We start from the raw sequence: 15,875 nt of genomic DNA, 5'->3' as shown, positions 1-15,875 counted from the left end.
TCTCTCTCTCTCTCTCTCTCTCTCTCCCGCCCTCCTCCTCCTCCCCCCCCCACTCCCTTTCTTTCTCTCACATTTTTCTTTCTTGGTGTGTTCTATTTCTAGGGAACCCCCCTTACCCCCCCACCCCCCCCACCCCACAGTGCTTGAACTTCACATACAGGGATTTTGCTAGGCAGACATGACACATGATTTGTTAATGAGTGCTTACCTACACTTACGAGTCATCATGTCGTCAAATCAGACATCCCTCAGCTTGCACACTCGCACGGTTTAGTCACACACTTCTGTAGCAGTGAGGTGGATTTTATTCATTTATTTATAACACTACCTACAGGAAAAAAAAAACACACACACACACAAGTGAGTCGTTTTAGTTGCAGACAGTACAGGTAATTCAATGTCGTCTTTTCGAAGAGTTTGTACCACAATGCTTCAGGATGTCATGCGTCAAAAATACTGTAACACACACTACTTATTACTCAAGTCTGCTGAGTGGTAGGCAGCTTGTTTAAAAAAAAAAAAAAAAAAAAAAAAACATCACTTCCTAAATCTTAATTTCTCTTACCCACCACACATACACACACACACACACACACACACACACATTCTGTGAAATTACTAGGACGTGCCCGGAAGGCTCACTTCCTGTTTAATTAGCCAAACTTGGACATCTGGGATCCTCGGTGTTACAAGCCACTGGCTGTGACCTCATCAAAGTCTGAGAGAAGGGGGAGTTTGTGTGAGTGTGTGTCTGAAAATTAGTCAATTTATACATGTCAAGTCACTTATAGGAGTCACCATGTGGACCACATCACGTAGACACGCTCTCAGCTGTGCGTCTAATAACGGATTACTCACTTCACACATCTGATTCAAATGGTCTTACAGATTATAAGGATTATTTCAGCGACTGTGTGATAGCAGATTATATATAAAAAGTACTATTTGATCATTATATATATATATATATATATATATATATATATATATATATATATATATAAACAAGAGATACTCATGGACCAACAACATATTGACATATGTGTTGGTCCATGTGTATATATATATATATATATATATATATATATATATATATATATATATATATATATATATATATATATATATATATATATATATATATATACATGGACCAACACATATGTTGTTGGTCCATGAGTATCTCTTGTTGTTCCTCAAGGGCGTTTGGATCCAAGATTCATTTTTATATTAATATTATCAGTAATATTGACTAATATTGATTTTCTTTACATCCTCAATTCAAAAATATCATTAATGAATTAATACCATTGTAGTTAATTAATACGTCTTTGGTGATCCTCTTAGGAAATCATTAGAAGATTGCTCCCTCTTGTGGGACATGGAGCTCATTGCAATGAAATATAATCAAAGTCCGTTACTTGATTAACCTTCAGAGGTCTGCACCTTTTTTTGGACTGTTTTGAATACCTACGTTTAAGAGTTAATAAAATGCCTCCATTTCAAATCAATTTTCTCAGCACAGATAAGGTTATGTTGTGTTTCAAGTGTGCAGCTGACTGTATACAAAAGCTAAATCAATAAAAATGTAATAGATCTGGATGACTATTTAGGCTACTACTATAAAGCAGTTTGACCCAGTCACGTGGTGATGCACACAAACCTGATTGGTGTAGATTCTGATTAATCAAATGTACGATTTATTAATCAATGTATAACATATGTCATGATATTTCATGTCATGCCTCTATGTATCTATCATCACTATATCCCCAAAGGTTTGTGGACACCTCACCATCACACCCATATGTGGTTCTTCCCCAAATAGTTCCCACAAATTTGGAAGCAGACAATTGTATACAATGCCTTTGTGTGCTGTAGCCTTACAATTTCCCTTCATGGGACCTAAGAGGCCCAAACCTGTTCCAGCATGACAACGCCCCTGCGCACAAAGTGACCTCCATGAAAACATGGTGTGTTACGGTTGGACTGGAAGAACTCGAGTGTTCTGCACAGAACCCTGACCTCAACAATACTGAACACCTTTAGGATGAACTGGAACACAGATGGCACCCCAGACCTCCTCACACAACATCGGTGCCTGACCTCACTAATGCTCTTGTTACTGAATGAACACAAATCCCCACAGCCACGCTCCAAAACCTAGTGGAAAGCCTTCCCAGAAAAGTGAAGGAGGTTATTTTAACAGCAAAGAGGGGAACAAAATGTGGGATGGGATGTTCAACAAGCACATATGAGTGATGTGTGATGGTCAGGTGTCCACATACTTTTGGCCATATAGTGTATCTTTCTATTAGGTATCTGTATTTGGATTTAATCCAAAGTTTGCATGGCCTAATCCGTACAGTACATCTATGCCAGGGGCAGCACTGGAAAAACCCAGCACTGTCATCATGATGTTCTGACTCTAACAGGAGCTAATCACACTGGATTTCATAATTGGTCTCAAGAAGTGTCGTGTACCTGCCTGCAATATTTTCGAATGAATTTGGTTGGGGGTTTTTTTCCAAACATATAAACGAATCAGTATCCACAACAACCCTGACTAAGCAGTTACTAATGAGACGCATCATGTAGAGCCACATGTTGTGGCAATGTCAAAGAACATGGCTGGGGGTTCAATCCCCAGCATTACCAAGCTGTCACTGTTGGGCCTTTGAGCAAGGCTTTTACCCTCTCTGCTATATCATGGCTGACCCTACACTCTGACCCCAGCTTCCTAACATGCTGGGATATGTGGAGAAAAAATGATTTCACTGTGCTGTAATGTATACTATGTGACCAATAAAGTATCATTATCACTTGCTCTTGGCCACTTGGGATCTCAGTCCTGATACACACATGGTTTTACCCACTTGAACATTTCTAGCCAGGATTATGTTTAATATTTCGCTTATTCGGTTTATAATTTTGTCAAATCAATGGTGTATTAATGCGGAGGTTCATGGTTTGTTCCTGTTCATTTACCATGGTAAGTCTAGTCACCATAACATTCCTTGATCGTTCTTTATTTTTCACTTGCATTTCTGCACTTAATCGGTTTTCCTGGTTTCCTCAAGTAAATTTGGAGCTGTAAGAACCTGCAGTCTTGTTGCAGTTTATATAGTATGTCTGTGCATTGATTGGACCATGGATTTACAGTATATACAATAGCAATATACATATATCTCACATGCTGTTCCTTTCTCTTTCTTTTGGCTGCCTCTTTAGTTTTAGATCACCTCCTCTTCCATCGCTGTCACTATAATCCCTGCCTTGGCTGTGTATATTACAAACATAGGTGAAGGCAACACTTTGATCAGTTCACACAAACAATTTCTGTGGGGTCCTGGCAGACGATGTAATGGGTTTGAGCCAAATCAGACCACCGGATTTGAGAATGTGGGGTGAAGTGCCAGTACTCTGTGGGGTGGATGTGGGAGATTTATATCAACGTTTTATTTGTGCACTGATAATGCTGATGAGCCAAGTTATGAATAATGAAGTCCCTAGTTAGGTAGTAGCTGAAAAAATAGCTCTGTCGTTCCCTAATGCAGTTCAAAAGCTTAAATGGAAACTAGTTATGAGCTTAGTTGTGGATATTGGCTGTAGTTATTGTGGTGCATCCTTGCTAATAGGTCACTAGCGTGAGCAGTATATGAAAAAGCAAGTATCGCATGCAACAAAGTGTCATAAAACAGCCTTATGTCATACGACTCAGGTTGTATGACAAAATGACGTCTTTAAAATGAACTATGAAGACATGCATATCAACAATTTATTTATTTTTTTTTAAATGAATGACACTTTATAGCCATCTTTATAATGCATTACAAATTCTTAACATGAAACATTAATATTATTATAAGTAGCGCACATAACACATTATAACACCAGCACCAATGAAACCGAGCTCACTTGTGCATTGTGAATTTTCCTTAACAAATGAAACATACGAGACAGATTATTTTGAAAGAAATCACACTGCAAAACTCTACACCTTCTGAAAGTTGTTGTAAGTTGTTATCTTTGTTGTTATAATGTGTTATAAACACTACCTATTATGCATTCTGAAAGCAGTTTCTAAATGCATTATAACCATTGGCTCAAACTTATAAATGAAAGTTAGAATTGACCAAATATTTCACATTTGCCTATTAAATATTGCACTTTGAATAGAAAACCAATTCACAAGACACACATTCTAGATCGACTCAAGCATTAAATACACAACAAATGCTGTGTATGCGTAAGAACATGCATGCCAGTGGAAAAAAAAAAAGGATACGGTGGTTATGGCCATACTTCCTTTTTTCCAACCACGTCGCATATGCAATATCCTTCCTATCATCTGTATTCCTAGATATTGTACACTTATTCCCACTTCCCCGAAATGCTGTTATGTGAATTGGTGATTCTAAATTACACCTAGGTGTGAATGAGTGTGTGAATATATGGGTGTGTGTGTGTGTATGGTGCCCTGTGATAGACTGGTATCCCATCCAGCGTGTATTCCCGTCTCGCGCCCAGTGATCGTGACAAACTGGGAGTCGTGACAGAAGTGTTGAAAGTCATAAATCATTTGTTTCAGTTCTCAGAATTATTTCAGCAGAACAGTGACGTAGTGAGGCAAACATGTGGCATGTTTTGCGGTGAGAGAAAACAAACTCAGCGATCCTTCCTAGAAAACATTACATTCTCCGGGGGAAAATATTCCACTTTCTTGAATCATTACTTAATTTTCATTGGATAATTAAAGATTCTTGGCCTCCAAAAAAGGTCGTACTCTTTTATGTAATCTTTTGTGATAGGGAAACAGTGGTTAGAGTGGTCTAATATAGTGTGGCATCTCAAAACTCGAGTCAGAAGAATCTTTTTTTTTTTTTTTTGTAAATCAATAGTTTAAATAATTAGGTTAATATTTGTAGCTCTTGCACTGTGTGTTTGAGTGTGTGTTTGTGTACACAATTTACCTGAGGCTCATGACAAGTCTTGACATACTGTGCAAATGATAACTCAACCTGACTTGAAATATTTCTATTTCTGTTGCTATTCTCTGCAAACCTTAGAGCCTTCGAAGTGTGCGGAGATTAAAAACATGCTCAGAGAAAGTGAAAGGTGAAAAATGTCAGGCTGGAAATGTTTTCTTGTGGCCTTTATGTGGAGGGTGTATGTAGGTAATTGATGAATGCTGAATGCAGATGATGCTTAGAGCTTTATTTTTGATATGAAGTATTTATTATGTGTGTTGAAATAAATGGGTTCTGGTTCATACCTATAAGAAAGCATTTGCTTCAATTCCTGCTTTCACTGAGCGCAAGTAAGCCAGCAGCGAGTGCTTGCTGTATGCTGTAAACCTTAAGAAGGAGATAACCAAAGTAATGCGATTTTTTATTAGTACTAATACTGAATGCTGCCAGTACAAGCCATATTACAGGTTTACAAAATGACAAATTGGGTTTTCAGAGATTTATTATAATAAATGTAACTACAACATGTCAGGTCAGCAATCCGGCCCACCTCTGCTGAAACAGCCAATCAAACAAATTACATTTCCTACAAGTTCCAGTCGGTGGTCTCTTGACATGAACAAATTCTAGATCAAATTCAAGAACAAATACAGCAACTTTAAGGTTTTTTCCACTAGATTTGGACCCCTTAGGGACATTATTTCAAAATAGGAGCCTACCAACAAACCTAACAACGTTTTGAGCAGATGTTAGTGACTGCCCTTCACTTGATACAGCTCTCCAGCTCACATCACAGCTGCTGGCTATATGAGCTGAGAGAGCAGTTCATCCAACTCACCAACTGTGTGTGAGTAGCACTTCTGCAAGCCATTGTTCCCAATCACCGCTGCTCTCAACAACCAATTACTGATCGCGATTGTTCCCATCGACAAATCACTGATCACCATTGCCCTCATCGACCAATCACTGATCACCATTGTTCCCATCAACCAATGTTCCCATTGTTCCCATTGACCAATCTCTGATTGCCATTGTTCCCATCAACCAATGTTCCCATTGTTCCCATTGACCAATCTCTGATTGCCATTGTTCCCATCAACCAATGTTCCCATTGTTCCCATCAACCAATCACTGATGACCATTGTTCCCATTGACCAATCACTGATCACCATTGTTCCCATTGACCAATCAGTGATCACCACTGTTCCCATCAACCAAACAGTGATCGCGATTGTTCCCATCAACCAATCACTGATCACCATTGTTCCCATTGACCAATCACTGATCACCATTGTTCTCAACAACCAATCACTGATCACCATTGTTCCCATTGACCAATCACTGATCACCATTGCCGTCATCGACCAATCACTGATCATCATTGTTCCCATCAACCAATCACTGATCACCATTGTTCCCATTGACCAATCACTGATCGCCATTGTTCTCAACAACCAATCACTGATCACCATTGTTCCCATTGACCAATCACTGATCACCATTGCCGTCATCGACCAATCCCTGATCACCACTGTTCCCATCAATCAATCACTGATCACCATTATTCCCATTGACCAATCACTGATCACCATCGTTCCAATGTTCGCATTGTTCCCATTGACCAATCTCTGATCACCATTGTTCCAATGTTCCCACTGTTCCCTTTGACCAATCTCTCATTGCCATTGTTCCCATCGACCAATCACTGATCACATTTTTTATCCCACCTGCACACATTGTTCTTTGTTTTAAACTCTCTTCTTCTTCATTTAAACCAATTTGTAACTTGATATTCAAATTTTCATGACAAATCAATGATAAGTTAGTTGATGATATCACCTGGCAAAATCTAGCAACCTTTTGAACATGTATTAGCTACTTTCCTCTGAAAAGAGTTGACAACATTTCACAAGATTCACCATCAGTCTATCCATGATGAAGGTAACTAGACTTCTGTTCACACTCACCTATAACCAAAGCCTTACCTGTGATGTTACTGAGCCTTATTTCTTGTATCTGTGTTTTCTGTTTTTTGACTTTGATTTGGGTTTGTACATGATTTATATCTGAGTAACTCTGTTTACACATCACCCAAACTTTTGCCTGTTTCTGGGTTTTGATTCCGCCTTGCTCATTGGTTTTAACCTCTGCACATTTCTTTACCTTAATAACCCATATCCTGGATTTGTATCCATCTGACAATGCATTTGTATTTTATTTTCTTTCACTTTAAATTTGGGTGAGTTTGATTTCACTGTTTGTACTATCACTATTATGAGACTTTGACATTGAAGAAGTGCACTAATCTACAAATTCAGTCATCATGAAGTTATAACATAAGTCAGTCTGGAAAGTACTTTTATGACTAAATTGACCATAACAGTCTTTATAATAGCCAATGCCTCTTGTAAAAAGTTTTTATGAATGTTTATTAAGGTTTTTGTTACTCGTCATGAAGAGCCTATGAACACTGCCATTATATGTCAATCAATTATTGCACATTGAAAAATAATAGATCATAAAACGCATACTTTATACACAGCCTTAGACAGGAAATATGCAAGTACATGCATGTATTGCACATGGTATGATGGGAGGTGAGTGGGGTGTTTTTTCAGGTTTTAAGAGTCTAAATCCTTTTTTTTGGCGATTTGCTATATAACCAGCTACTATGCTTCGCATGTATTAGACAGCACCATCCATCATCCATCACTGGTATGAATGCTCAATTGTGCACTCACAATTAGACTAAATAAACTCCCACACAATCAAATCCCACTTGTTTTTCCCATCAGTAATGTAATTTAGTTTATGAATTAGTGGTTAATGAACAATTTCCTCCCGTCTTTATCCTCACGTCAAGAGACACATTACAGAGAACGAGACGGACATTCGATGACACTCTGTTTCCTCTACATCATGACATGGAAAACAGTGGACCACATTACAAACTGAACATGAAGCATTCTTCATCCACTTGAGGAAGGGTGAGAGACGTAGAATGAATGAGTCAATCTTTCTCTACATGTGGGTTCCCTCTAGAAAGCAAGCCCATCCCCGTGTTTCACACAGCCTCCCTGTTTTCTTCTCACAGAGAGCTGAGTGTGATCTGAAACAGGAATCAACTGTTCACTTCCTCCATGTGTGAGGCAGCACAGCTGCACAGAGGAAACCCTTGGGAATGTTCAAGGTCATAAGTTCAGATAGGGTCACATCAACAGGTCACATCACCTGTGTTGAATGGAGAGCTCTTCCATTTGTATAGAATAAATAACAATGCTTACTGACCAGGGCTGTCACTGGTGGAATGAAAGGAAGTCCTCTATACTGCCTGAATATATATATATATATACATATAAAGCGAATTTGCAGCCCAGAGACATATTCTTTCAGGGGACCTAGAAATCTTTACTACACAGGACAATATGGGGTCCACTAATCGTAGGGCTGGTGGTTCGATTCTCGGCCCACGTGACTCCACATGCCGAAGTGTCCTTAGGCAAGACACTGAACTCCAAGTTGCTCCCGATGGCAAGTTAGAGCCTTGCATGGCAGCTCTGCTACCATTGGTGTGTGAGTGTGTGTGTGTGAATGGGTGAATGAGAACCAGTGTAAAGTACTTTGTAGAACCGCTAAGGTTAAAAAAGTGCTATATAAGTGCAGACTTCACTTAATGGCAATGCTGACAGGGATATATGACACCTACATTAAGCGTACATAATTCATGACAATTGATACCAACCTAAAGTTGATAGAAGCAGTCTTTAGTGCTGTAAAGACTGCTTTCAGCAATTTTGATGTAAAGTCACAGACTTGGCATAAAGTTGTGTTATGATGCTTTCTGGACTAGCCTATGCTAGAAGGTCATGACAACTGACAGAATGACATCACATGAGTCTTCTGAGCATGGTGATTGGTGGAGATCTTGACATGATATGAAACTTACTCTGTAATGCTGAAATAGTGAAGGTTTTGAGTATGACACATTCAATACACTGTACATTTCTGCTTATTAATTGGAATAAGCCAGTTGGAACAAAATCTGTTCCTTTAAGTTTTCAGACACATCTTAGGGACAGAGGATTTTGTGCTTCGTGGGTCGCTGGGAGTGACTGTTTACAGCTACAATAATAGAAGTGATAATAGGAACTAACTTGTTACATGGACATTCTGCAGAATTAAATGTGACTACAAATTAATTTTTTTTAAAAAGTTTGACATTATTTAATAAATAAAGTAATTGTAATCGTCGCTAAGTTACAGTCGCATATGAGAATTAAAATGCTTCAGGATTTATGCTGTTATAGTGTAGGAAAGTATTTAACTATGGGATGGTAACAATAACTTTAGCTTAACAATAGCTTTGTGTCAGGACACATGACACCACCTCACTTTTGATTATTTTCCTGTAAAGACACACTCTGTTGATTTTATTCCTTATATGACAAATCCTGCAATAGACTGCCATCCCATCTTGGTTAAATCCCCAAGCGTGAATCACCACAAACCTGACCTGAATGTTTACTGAAGATGAATGAATGAAAAATAACCCATGGGTTTAGTTTTAGTGATGTCTCAGTAATGTATTACAAATAAACTTTGACTAGTACAGTTCTGCGCAATAAGCATGACTTGGAAATTTAAACAATAATAATTATGGTGATGTGGATGCATTTGCTATTTCTCAAAGAGTTACTTGTCAGTTCTCTCATTTCTCAAGCATGCCTTGACCCACTTGACCTAAAGAGGCACTTCATGCTCACCGCCACACTACAATTCAAATGTAGTGTCACTGTAAACCCTAATTTTGTTTTTACATAAACATTCAGGACTAAACATATATATTTACCTACAAAATACATACAGTGTAAGATTTCAAGTGTTATGAACTCAAAATCATGATTTATTAAAATAGTTCACTCCGGTCTTTCTTTGATGCGATTGGCCATGCAAGGAGTTCCGCCTGGCAACAATTGAACTAATGCACTGATTGGTAGATCATTTCAAAAGGCGGTCCTCTTCGTCTCTGTGTGTGTTTACGAAGAAATGCCAATCATGTAGAAGATTCCCTGGTGGGCTAGTGGCTAGCATGTAGTGCTCTCACTACCGTGACCCATGAGTTCGATTCCTGTTCAGTACACCATAAGAACGTCAAGTTAAGTGAAATTACATATACAAGTTTTGGGAGACCTCATTACTTAGTTAAATTGAGGGAACGAGTTTACTCAATCAATTGAGTACAGTCAACTTGTTAGGATTTTCAGTGTACCATTTCTAACGTGTCTGGCTTCACTCACACTCACTGGCTTTAGATGTTGGAGCGAACTGAGGCAGGTGAAAGACATCATTATTAATAATGTTTCCTGGCTGTTTATGTATTAAGAAGTGTTTTGTATATGACTTGGAGCTGAACAGGATGTAGTGCCTCGGGATGGAAACCTTTCACCAGCACGTCTGCAGTGTGAATTGTGCTCAGTAAATATGCAACTGTTTAAACTGCTTCTCGTCAACCTATTCAGCATTTGAACGATGAAGCGTCCAACATACAGATATGTCCACTACATTTTGGAATAATACTATTATTTAGTGATGTAGGATATAGTGTAGTTTAAATGGTTCCAACATGGGAGGGATCTGGCTTTATTTGAGATGTTTATTCACATTGGTGATGTTTATAGTGATCAAAAAATGTTCATTGCTGATTCTTCTTCTTAATTGCCCCAGGTATCCGGCTAGTCTGACAACCTTCAAGCACAGCCAGGACAGGGGAAATGTAATATTCCAGATGGATTAAAAACAGTTTCTGAAGCATGAGTGCTCCATGACAGGCTTCTCCCAAGCACATTTATGCATATGTAGGGACTCACACACACCCAGACATGCTTTTGATGTCTTTTCCTTACAAAATTTATCAAATCTCTTTTGGCTTTCATCTCTGCACGTACACGTGGTGATGCATGTGGGATGGTTTGTTAGTTGTAAATGCCTACAGTGTGTAAGAATTCCCGAATCTGATTACTCAGAAGGTGCTGATTCATTTTCTGACAATAGTGGCTATAATTCAGATCACACTTTTATGCTAGGAACTTTGAACGAAGACGGCAAAGAGGGAAAGGGGGTAATTGTTGAAAAACGTTCTCTAAGGAGACCTTTATGTAGAATTTTTGGAAGGAGTCTCCAGTGTCAGAGGTAAAAATGCTAAATTAAGTTTTCCGAGACAGGAATGTCTTGAAGATGGACTGCTTTGCTTTTTCTCAGGAACATAAACTGCATTTTTTTTTAGAGAGAGAGAGAGAGAGAGATTAATAGGCTGATTAATTGTCTACAATATGTATGTACTTTCCATTTGGATTGGTCATTTGTCATAGAGCATGCCGTTCCCTCATCAGGCTCTGGCTCAGCTGGAATAACTTTCTCAATCCCTTTACATACTGCCAACTTCAAAGTCAAACTTTGATCAACGCATTACTCGTTTTGGACACGTGGCACTTCAATGATCGTAGACTCCCACTCTATTCCTCACAATACTAGTCACAGCCCTAAGACAGCAAAAACCGTCTCACCAAGCGTCCATGTTCTCATGAGCAGTGTGGGGAGTCAGCCTTATAGAGCATCACACAGGGGCCACGGCATTCACTGTAATCTTCTCTTTATCATCTTTATCGTTTCCGGCAGGCCAGACACACCACAGGCCGAGATGTGTAACGGTGCAGTGGGTTGAACTGAATCACTGATTCATTGAATCATGAGGCTGTGGATTCAGTCTTGGTGGGGGGTTGGGGGTAGCGCAGGGCTAACTCTGCTTTGTCTGAATCTTCTAAAACTTATAAAGCCAAGGTTGTGGTTTTGGAATCTTTTTTTGTTGTTGTTGTTTTCTTCTGGTGTGTTTTAATTGGAGCAGTGTGTGAGCATGATGGCTGCCATGCTGAGTGTTTGCAGAAATTTTCCTTGCCTTGTTTTGGCAAGAGTAGATGTGTGAGGTGAACATAGTGTTCACAGTGATGCTGGCAGAAACTAGAGTCTCTTCTGCTTGCTTCTTCTGTTGCTAATTCTTTTTCTACTAATTTCTACTACTTCTTCTACATGGTCTTTGTCTTCTCTATTTTCTTCTCATTTGGTGGAGCTGAGTGTAAATTACATCTTCTTCTTCTTCTTATTATTATTATTATTATTATTATTATTATTATTATTCTCCCCATCCTTCTTGTTCTTCATTTTCTCATTGTTCTTTCTGCCTCCCTCGTTTTCTCTTTTGCTGAAGCTAAGCGTAGCTGAGAAAGATATCTAAGGCCATCACCATGCATCTTCATCTTCTTCTACTTTTTACTCATTCTTCTTCTTCTCCCTTTTTCTCTTTTGATGAAGCTGAGTGTACCTGAGAAAGACATGTACATACATTGACATTCATCATCCTCATCATCATCATCTTCTTCTTCTTCTTCTTCTTCTTTATCTCCGTATCTCTTTGTATCATTGAAGCTGACTGTAGCTGGGAAAGGCATCTAAGTCCATCCCTATTCATCATCATCATCATTATCATCATTATCATCATATAATAACATAATAAACTGAGCAATGTTCTTCCCTCATTGTTACCACATGATATACATCAAGCTCCCCTACCTACTAAATCCTAATTTAACCCCTGGTGCAGTCCAAAATATCTTCATAGCCTGAAATAAGGACTCTTTTTAGGCAAAAAAAGATATTTTTCTCATGAAAATCATATGCTTACATCATATCTCCCAGACAGGCGTCTCCAGGTTTCTTACAGTAAGCTGCTTTTTGTATACTCTGGCTCTGTCCCATGTTTACTTCTTTGTATATTTGCCTTTTCCTGGCCATGCAGTTGCTGTCACGATGTCACATCCACGCCTGGAATTTTTAGAAACAGTACTGACACCACAATGATGACGTGACTTCCTCTGGAACTGCTTTGTCACTGTATTTCTGTGTGAGTTACTTAAACCACTTATAGGAGTATATTCCCGTAGACTTTTGCAAACCACTGTACGTATCTGTGGTTCTTTTGTATTGTGAAACATTGTGTTTTTGATATGACTCGTGTGATGAAAGATGCTTTTAGAAATGTTCATGTGTATTAAATCCATTTCCTTTGGGGGGAAAAAAAGACCGTCTTGCTTAGATTTTCCCTAAAGCCTGGTCATGCCACGATCATATTTATACCTGTAGGTGTTTTGCAAATGATAAATGCTTCATCATTTTCTTTGGAAATCAAGCATGATTTCTTCAACTATAACATGTTCACAGATGACTTTTCCACTTTGAATCATTTGCACCTCCTAGCCAAGTCTGGATGAATTTCCTACTAATTATCTGCAGTGGAAAAAGTACAAAATACACTGACTTGAGGAAAACGACTGCTATTGCAGTAATAATTCACTTGTACAAAGTACAAAGAGTGATCAAGAAAAATGAATGAAATAAGAATAAATACGTCGTCCACTGAAAAACTACTTGGGCAGTTACTTGACAAATGACTTTTTCCGTGTCTACAATTGACCCAACTAATGCGAAAATGTTCTATTTTATATGCTTTTCATATGTTAATGAAACAAATGAGCAATGCTCAATGAACACCACCTCCATTTTCAACAGTACATAAAGAAAGGTCATCGTAGTTAGCTAGCTATCTTATCCAAACGCTTGGTGATGTCGGGGTAGTTTGCGGTTTTGCAGCTTCCTAGCTTCTGTCTCGTGTCAATTTTGATTGTTTTCTATCTACATAGTTAGCTATCTAGCAAAATTTCCACATTCTGTTCTAGAAAATGAAGAACAAAGAATGTGCATCAGGTGTGTTCTGCTTTATTATGTGTTTAATCAATTTATGAAGCCAGTGTAAACTTTATCGTTACTATATCGTAATCGCACAATGCTATCGGACTTCGCGCAGGCAATAAGCTTTCGACAAACTTTACCATCAACTACACACGCTGCATCCATTGATTCCACCATCTTTTCTTACTGACACGCCCCCAACAATAATTATGACTTCATTGTGGTGTTCATGTGCGTTCAACTTATAAATACGATCTTTCCGAAATGACTTGAACGCACCAATTACTCTGGGCGTTACCTCTAGGCTGTAACAGCACTTAGAGATATTTTACACAACAAGTAATCACTATTGAACATCGAAGTGACATATTAAGTTTAATATACTGTAACACTTCAAAAGATCTGACCAGCTAGACTAGCGCACTCAGATAGCCATCGGCTTACCTGGACATGTTTCAGCAGGTTGGATGTTGATCTGTGAAATGTCAATATCGTCACAGGTTTTGGCTCGCATAATTTGTTGGTCTCTATCGTGCTGTTTCCTTTGAAGCATTTAATACTAGATAGGTATGCTCATGGGGCAGATGGGTCAGGTATGCTCATCTTTTCAGTCTGTTAACATGTCCTGTCTTCAGGACACAACCACATCATTTTTGTATGGATCCCTTTGTCCCCATTGTGTCTTCCATTCTCATATAAACTGTCCATTTGCCAACTGTTTAGCGTTTTTTTTTGTTTGTTTTTGCTTTAGGAGTCTCTCTTTAATTCTGAAAAACACAGCCAAAACAAATACACACTGAGTTCATGAGTCCATTTCTAACAATTACCTTAAAAATTCACACATAAATAACACACTCACCGAATATAGACAAGTGAGCATGTTTAGATATTTCCCTTGAGCTTCTGTTTAATCTGATGCATTGTGCTTCGTGAGTGATGTATGATGGGTCATAACAGGAGCTGCAGAGCAGCTGGGAGACGGGTCTGTACAACAGGAACAGAATAACATTACAAATTAAACAAGCGAGACACTAAAACTTTCCTCTGTCTGACATTCTCTGTGGCTTTGTCTTCTGAGAAAAATCCGCGTCGAAAAAACAGCACACACTCTTCTGCCATCGCCTTGTCCGGTCTGCTTCGTCCTTCGCTTCGTGTGTTTTTCAGGGCTTGCCGCAGGGGAAGCACACACAGGGCATCTTGGGTTCAGAGCTATGTTAACGTCAGTGGATTGGACGTCTGTGATCTCAGATTGAGTGTGGGATGAAAGAGATGAGAGGAAGAGAGAGATGAGGGAGAATGACATAGTGACGGATTCCCTCAGTGTTCTTTCACCTCTATGATTCACGTCACGTCTTGGACGTTTCTGACTTATACGTAGTGGCATCGCGGTCACACCTGAAACACCCGCTACTTGATGAAATGCGGCCCTGACCATCAGTATGATGCCACTTTCTCCTGCTAAGCACATCTCTGTTCATCCATGCATCCTTTCATCTCACATTCCTGTCATCTCGACGATGTGGTCAGAGGGAAGCAGGAGGCAGGGATTCTTTCAGTGTTGGGTAAAAATCCCTGATTTCCTTCTCCAAGTCTGTAAAAATGGACTTTGTGAGAAATTGTTGTACTCTATTACTGTAAGGTTATGTAAGGAATAAAAGAAAATGGGTCATGTGGTTGTAGGAAAATAATCAACGATGGAGTGGCCTGATGTGAAGAAGAGTTACTGTTTCCACACCAATGGCGGTCGGGTTGACTGTTTTCCTATAACTGGACATCTTGTAGTGTTTCAATTATCTTATCCTACCGCAATTTCTCAGCCATTACCATTTCTATTCATTTATATCTAGATCCATTTGTACTTACATTTAATGTTGTGGAACATCCACCAAACACGTTACTACAAGACTTGTTGTCACTTACTTTACAGCAGCTATAAACAGTCACTCCCAATAAAAAAAAAACCCACAATATCCCCAGTCCATAGACTTTACCACAGTGAAAAGCTTTATCTCTTACCGTTACAAAGCGCTGACACTGGAGACTCCGTCCGAAAATATTCCAGTTGTCTGTAGTGTGTTAATGTGTGCGATCGGGTCCTATACCCTG

Source organism: Ictalurus punctatus, chromosome 1 (assembly GCF_001660625.3).
Source record: "Ictalurus punctatus breed USDA103 chromosome 1, Coco_2.0, whole genome shotgun sequence".
NCBI lineage: Eukaryota > Metazoa > Chordata > Actinopteri > Siluriformes > Ictaluridae > Ictalurus > Ictalurus punctatus.
Note: the sequence above shows the minus strand (reverse complement) of the source record.